Genomic DNA, 7,868 nt, shown 5'->3' on the forward strand with positions numbered 1-7,868 from the left:
AAATTTTAGATATAGTTTTCCCCAAATATTATCCAATTATTTTAATGTAACTAATTAACTCTATTTTGCTGTTTTGTTAGAATTACTAACATACATTTAATAACTGTTTGCAAGGGGTGGAGAGAAGTAGTCCATCTCTACATCAACAGGTGATTACAAGGGTCGGGGGAACAGGGGCATATCTGGACCAGAGGGGTTTGGTGGGGTCCTTCTGCACTTGTGAGAGACACGGGTGAACAGAAGTAGATTACGGCTTGCAATCAATAAATGGGTTATTCCCACTTTATTTCTCCCTTTGACTGATTTCAACTTCAAAGGTTAATTGCCCCAGGCTGGGAACATATTTTCCCCCTGGAGTTAAAAGAGGATTTAGAAGAGATATATTTGTATATTTGGCTATAAACACTCATTTTATCTAAAAAATGTAAATGGACATCACAATCAAATTAGCTTCATGAAGGGGTGACCAGATTTCTTGTTCACCGCATATTCATAGTCAATAGTTATTTCATACCTGATAATTTCTGAAAAATAATTAAGAATTTTCATATTAGGGTTTTTATCTTCTTTGAGTCACAGTTTCTGGGTTTTAGAGATGTGGATCAGAAACTTATCAGAGTGCACATCTCATGAAAAACCTGGCATTCAGTGAGAAAACAAATTTAACAGAAGACTGGGTACTGAGCACTGGAACAAATCAACATTTGGAAGTCTCCTGAAGAAGATAACAAAGCAAACTTAGATGGAGCACAATGAGGGAGGAATGGTACTAGAGGGGCGTGGTGTTCAGGATAGGCTAGAAAACAGAATGTTACAAAGGGAGATGCCAACCATAGTAAAGGCTGTTGAAAGATTGAGTGGGAGGATGATTAAAAATTATTCACTGAATTTAGCAACATAATTGTCATTAGAGACCTTACTAAGTTTGAATGGAAAAAAGTTGAGAAAAGAATGAATTGTACAGAGAGATAACAAATGTAAGCAAATATTTTGAGATTGTAAAATAATTCAGGAAATGGCAATATGTGCAGAGTTGGGGTGGAAGAGTGATTTTGTTTTAAACATGGTTATTTTTAAAGCATGTTTGTGTTCAATGAAAATGAGAATATGCACAGGAAATTAATGATACACATGAGAGGCAAAAATTCCAAAACAAATCCATTTGAAAAAAGTGGACAATTCAGTGCTCTGTGGGGGACACAAGGAAGAACAATTCTTCTATTATTACAGAAAGTTTACTATGAATAAAGTTCTGTTGGATTCCCCTGAGGAAGGCGCCGCCCCAAATCACTCACCAAAGACGTTTCTTGATGCAACAAGCAAGAGGAATTTATTCGGAAGCCAACTAGTTGGGGTCCAAGTCAGCCTGTCGCAGCAGGTCTCAACGAGGACCCCGAGCACACTAAGGCAGAAGGTTTTATAGCATTTTCAAAAGGGGTAGAATTTTCCATAATCACAATACAGGGTTTTTTCTATAGGCTCATAAATCTTTTGCTGGCGCCACATCCTGGGGTCTGGTTAGATGAGATCACCTACGGAATGTCTAGGGTGGTTCTAGTAAGATAAGCTAGGCGTGTATGATTAACTGATTTACGGTTAGCTAACTAAAGGTCACTACAATTGACACAGGCTAACTAACTTGTTTTTCAAGATTCTAATGATTTTCCTTCTTTTGGGTTAGGGGGTGGTATTTAGGCCTTAAGATGGCTGTACTTATGCTAACTTTTGATTCTTCAGATCCTACATTTCCCCACTTCTCTTTTTGGGGCATTCCAATCATGGAATGTTTGTATCTTCTTGTGAGTTGAGTGAGTGGTATTGTTGCTTCAACATTAGTACATGAACTGCACTCACTCTTTCTCTAACAAAAGTTATTAACCGGTTTAACATGCAGGGTCCTAAAGTTAGAAGCAACACAAGGATGAGTAGGGGCCCAGCCAGAGTGGATATCAGGGTTGTAAACCACGGGGACCTAGTGAACTAAGATTCAAACAGTCCTTGGCCTGCTTCTCGCTCTCTCTTCCTCTGATCTAGCCTTTCTCTAAGTTTTGACATTGAATCTCTTACTATCCCGGAATGATCTGCATAAAAGCAGCATTCTTCTCTTAAAGCTGCACACAGTCCTCCTCCTTTTAGGAACAGCAGATCTAGCCCTCGTCTATTCTGTAAGACTACCTCAGAGAGGGAAGTCAGAGATTCTTCAAGTTTTGTAATGGATTGCTTTATGGTTTTTAGGTCTTCATCAATAGCAGTCCTTAGTCTTTCATAATGCTGGTTCCCTTGAACAATAGCGGCTGCCTCCGTTCCCACTCCAGCTGCGACTCTTATCTCTAACAACACGGCTAAGGTCAGCGAGACCGGCTCTCTCTTATATCTATGCTTAGGTTCAAATTCAGCTACGAATGAGAGATCATCATGATACATCAACCTGGGCACCAGCTGGACCATGATACAGAAATCACGGGAGGAGTTGAAGGCAGAAGTAGAGACACATAGGGTCACTCCAGTGTTACAAGCCCACTATCCCTCGGGAGGAGGGATTAAATACCTGTTTTTACCAGGGAAGGCTATGGGTATGGTCTCATTCTTTCTTCTACAGATAGAGACTCTAGCTGCTGCTAGGGAAGAGGGGTGATGACCGCTCTGGCTGCTTCATGCTGAGAAGGGGGCGCAGTAAAGGGTGCAGCTAGGTCTCCATCACTGGTCAGTTGAGAGGGCTTCAGAAGGCTGGCGCTTCTATTCTGGGTTTCATTTTTATTACTATTTGCAGTTTTGTGGCTTCTAGGCAAGATAAAACAAATTGTGTTATTAGGTTATGTAGCAACATCTGGAGTTGGATTTTTTATTCTGGAAGGAGGCTGCATTATTGAAACGATACTTCTCTCTAAAATCACTCTCATTTTTACCAGAAGTAACTAGGTTAAGAAAATAATTAACAGCTGGCTTGATTATTTGCACAGGTGCAGCAAGAAGAGCAATTGATTACACAGGCTCTTTTAAATATGCTTTGCTGGAACTTTTTGTAAGGAATTTCAGATTGAACTTTTAAAGGCCTCTTGAGGCCAGACAGCCAAGCCAGACTTGCCATCAGGCTTTGCCTGCAGTACCTGTAGATTTGGATGAATTCTTCTCTTCTCGAGGTCTCTGCACCTGCCAGGAAGTGACCTTCTTTACTCACCTGGTAAGGCTGCTGGGAACTCTGTAAGCAAGGTACCAGGCCAGTTCTTCCAAGGGGTTTTGTTGGCTTTATAAAGTCAATCTTAGTTCTTTAAAGTTGTTCACATCTGAGTTAATACACATGTCTCTCAGGTACGACATTCCAGTCAAAGCCCTGGTAGTATAACCAGTGTTCTTAAGTAGTCTTCTCACAAGGAAAGCAGATTCTTATTGAACTCGTGCAAATAAACATACTGCCATGGAATACAAAAACAGTCACTGAAAGTTTTTAAACTCTGGAGGGATCAAGTAGAGAGAAGGATGTTTCAATTCTGCTCATAAAGATAGTCATTTACTAAACTGTTGTCAGTTTAAGAGAACAAGGTTAAAACACTTTACCAGCAACATTTGAAACAAAAAGACACAAAATCATTTTCTTTAGTTTATGTAATCTTATGTAACTAATACCTGTTCTGCTGAAATCTAGTTCTTTACCAGTTTAGGGATAATACTATAAATGACAAAAGACTTACAAATGACAATGGTTAAAGATATGATGAGAGCTTACTGTAAAACAGTTGACATAAGGAAATTCTGATATTTCTGTAATACAAAACATTCAGTAACAAAGTTTAGCATCATTCTCTTTGACAGTGCTTTCTTGGTAAATAAATATATATATATATATCAGATAAATAAGCCAAATTAGTCAAATACTTTGTCTAGTGAGAAAAAATTCTTCTGACATGTTCCAGGGGCCCTCTGGAAAATATCAGAGTTAACTAGAGGTAAAAGCACCTTTTTGCATTTAATTTTTTTAGAATTATCATTACACATTTATTGTCTATATACTCAGCACAGTAAACGAGATATCTTAAAAAGTGGGGCAGCAGGGGAGACTGCTGCTGTCAATTTTTAAAGACAACATACAGAAAGTCAAACTAATTCTAGGTTACTAAGCATTCTTGAGAGAATGGTAGCAGATGGTAGATTCTTCTGCTTTCATCTTCAGGAAGGGAAAAAAGCTACAATAAGAATTCATATTTAGCTGAAAGAACTGTCTAAACTCAAGGCAGAGTATAATATTACCAGGCATACAAAAGACCTGTTAGAGATACATACAAAGAATGAATATGGCTATAGTCAAATTCAACTTAAAAGTTTAAGCAGAATCTCAAATTTAAATGTCTCTTTCTTTCACACAGATATTCAGATATGACCAGAAATATGCTTTGAGATGAAAGAGATCAGGCATTTTACTTTTTCATTTAGGGACTGAGAAATGATGACCTTTGGCTTACAATCAATAGCTTACAAACAGTGAAAATAATAAGAACATAACTCAGCATAAGTGTCTAAGACCAGATACAAAAAACAGAGAAAGTGCTTAAGTTTACAGGTCTTCTCTGAAAGCTTCAAGAATGTTTTACTCTTTAATAGTAGATTCCCCCATGTTTTTTTTTTTAAAACATACAGCATATAAATTAAACAAGAAGACCTGGTGGTTCTCAAAAAATCTATTACAACTTTTTTCAAAAGTGGTCACACGTTCGTCTATCTAAACCTTCACAGTGAAACCTGTTTTTCTGGGAGAAACATAATCTTGTCCAGATTCTACAGTTTAATAAATTTTGGTTTGTTAACTAAGTGCAGTTAATCAGCTGAAAAAAGCTTTGTTACTATTCTGCTTAGGAATTCAATTTTTCAGGCCATGCAATCATTTTTAATAACAAAATATTTCAAAGGCAAATAAAGGTTATGCAGTTGTTAACTAACAAACTTTAGCTTTTAGTCCTTTTAACATTACGATTTCATGGCAACTCACTGAGACTTTAAGCATGAGAAACTGCTGTGATCTTTCAACATTAAGAGCAGACTAACAGTTAAAGAAAACTGTTTAACTGGAAACGAGATTTTAATTTTGCTGTGCACTTGATATCAAGACTCACTTGCTTTAATTTCACTAGGCATGACTATATCTGTAAGAATATAGTAATTTATTCTTCATTTGCCCCATGGTCCCAAGCACATAAGCCGGTGAGAATTATGCCTGGGCTTGCCTGCGGCTTGACTGGGTTTATCTCACTTTATTTCTAAACATCCTAACCCTCCCCCCAAAGCAACAGGCTGAGCGGATCTTCTACAACAAAAGGCACCACGCTGTTTTCTCTCTTTGTCTCTCTTTAAATAAATAGCTGTACTTTAGAACAAAGTTACTTTCTTTTATCACAAAATACATTCTTTAGCATGCAGAAGAGTTTTCATTTTTTATACTTTTTCTTATTAAAACATACATCTTTTAGCATAGAGAAATGTTTTCTTTATTACTTTAAGTGGTTTTAATTAGAACTTAAAACCATTAGAAACTTTAACTTCTAGTGAACACTGAGAAGCAGGACACTGCAAACTGTCAAACTAACATTTTCTAGACCAACAAACTCACGAACACATTCTACAATTTCTGCAACCATGAGCTTCACAGCACAATCTCCCAGCAAACACAGAGCACATCTTCTCAACTTAACAAAACTCTAAGGCTTTAAGTTACTACAAAGATTCTCAGGCTGCAGGTAGGCATACACACTGCAACACACAATTTAAAAGGTGTTCACTTGCCACACTTATCCAGTTCACCTACCTGCAACAACTATGCTAGCCTACTCACAAGACCCCCACTGAACACTAGACAAAGCCAAGCTTCTAAGCATTCTATTCTTAAAAGATTTAGCAGATAACATGACTCAAATGACTCTAGGTAAACTCAGGCAGCGGACAACTACCAGGACATGCCCGCCTCAGGCAAACTCAAATTAGCATTAATGCTTAACACTTTTTTACCAGGTTTTCTGGAAGTTTTAGAACACTCAATTTTCACAAGCGCTTGTCTTTAAATCAATTTCATTAATACCATCCGGAGGTAGAAAGATATATTCATTTACACACTTAGGGGGTTGTCTGAGTCTGTCCCCTTGTCAGTATAACAATTATTAGGCACATGAAAGACACAAAAAACAGAGACACACACAGATTAGACACACAGCGGCCGCTTTTTGTTTTTTCTCAGATTTTCAAACAGAAACCGAAAGGAATCAGAGGGTTGATATTCCTGGCACCTGAAAATCAACCCTATCTCATCAGATTCACCTTGCCGGAAAAACAGACGGGAGGCTACCAGGCGTCCCTGGCCTCCCAACCTCCCCGAGGCGTCCCCCAGGGTTGCAGCCTGCGGTGCTCCTAGTACGTCTACCGACCGCAGTCTCGACCCCTTTACGGGATCGGGACAGCTGCCAGACAGTGGGTACCCCCTTTCAGAATTCTGACCGGTCTCACTGAAAAACAGAAAACAGAACACAGACAAACCAAGGCGCCACTAATCTTACCTCTTCCTCCAAGAGCGACTTTGGGAGTGAAGCGGGGTGAGCGCATGATCCCGGACGAGCCCCCAAATGTTGGATTCCCCTGAGGAAGGCGCCGCCCCAAATCACTCACCAAAGACGTTTCTTGATGCAACAAGCAAGAGGAATTTATTCGGAAGCCAACTAGTTGGGGTCCAAGTCAGCCTGTCGCAGCAGGTCTCAACGAGGACCCCGAGCACACTAAGGCAGAAGGTTTTATAGCATTTTCAAAAGGCGTAGAATTTTCCATAATCACAATACAGGGTTTTTTCTATAGGCTCATAAATCTTTTGCTGGCGCCACATCCTGGGGTCTGGTTAGATGAGATCACCTACGGAATGTCTAGGGTGGTTCTAGTAAGATAAGCTAGGCGTGTATGATTAACTGATTTACGGTTAGCTAACTAAAGGTCACTACAATTGACACAGGCTAACTAACTTGTTTTTCAAGATTCTAATGATTTTCCTTCTTTTGGGTTAGGGGGTGGTATTTAGGCCTTAAGATGGCTGTACTTATGCTAACTTTTGATTCTTCAGATCCTACAGTTCCACATAAGCAAGATGGAATGATTTGAATCATTAAATCATGAAATGCAATCTATAATATAAATAGAAACAGCAACATATTACATTTAAAACTATGTAAAATTTATATGAATAAAGAACTTAAGGGAAGATACACTATTTCATTCAGTATGGCTGTTACTCATGTGACAATATTTCTACCCAGCATTTTAATCATATTCTTCATCTCTCCAGAGCTTTGGACAAGCTATTTAAAGATGAATTATTGTAGGTATAATAAAACTGATTAAACAGTTCAGTAAGATTAAAATAAAAGTTAATTTTTCTCAATGTGTGACTGATATCTAAAATAGTAAATTTCACAGCATGAAAGAATAAAGAACACATTAGAAGTACTTGTACTAAAAACGAAAGAATATATACATACTTTTAGATTCAATTTTAACCTGAACCATTTCTGCATATGAAATTTGTTCCAAAATCTAGTGCAATATTTCAATATTGCAATAATATTGCAATGATATTGCAATATTTCCAGAATCTCTTGCCTGGCCTTAGTGCATCTCCATATCAATAGGTGTTTCCAAGGGGTGGAAAGAAGTAGTCCATCTCCAAATCAATAGGTGATTACAAGGGGAGTGGGGAGCAAGCATGCACCTGGACTGGAGAGGTTTGGTGGGGTGGGTCTTTTTTTGCAACTGGGTCACAAGAGACATAGGTGAGCAGGAGTGGCTGAGTTCTTGTAACCAATAAATGGGTTTCTCCCATGTTATTTCTCCCTGTGACTGATTTC

At 38.4% G+C, this 7,868-nt stretch overlaps 1 long non-coding RNA gene across 1 annotated transcript; it reads right to left on the reverse strand.

Moving 5' to 3' along the window:
* Window positions 1-1,303: 1,303 nt before the first annotated feature.
* Window positions 1,304-6,639, reverse strand: LOC140844403 (uncharacterized). Its single transcript, XR_012122647.1, has 2 exons — window positions 3,179-6,639; window positions 1,304-2,781 (listed from the first exon to the last, which is right to left on the reverse strand). It is a non-coding gene; the product is annotated as an uncharacterized lncRNA (long non-coding RNA).
* Window positions 6,640-7,868: the final 1,229 nt, after the last annotated feature.

This window comes from Manis javanica, chromosome 11 (genome assembly GCF_040802235.1).
Source record: "Manis javanica isolate MJ-LG chromosome 11, MJ_LKY, whole genome shotgun sequence".
NCBI lineage: Eukaryota > Metazoa > Chordata > Mammalia > Pholidota > Manidae > Manis > Manis javanica.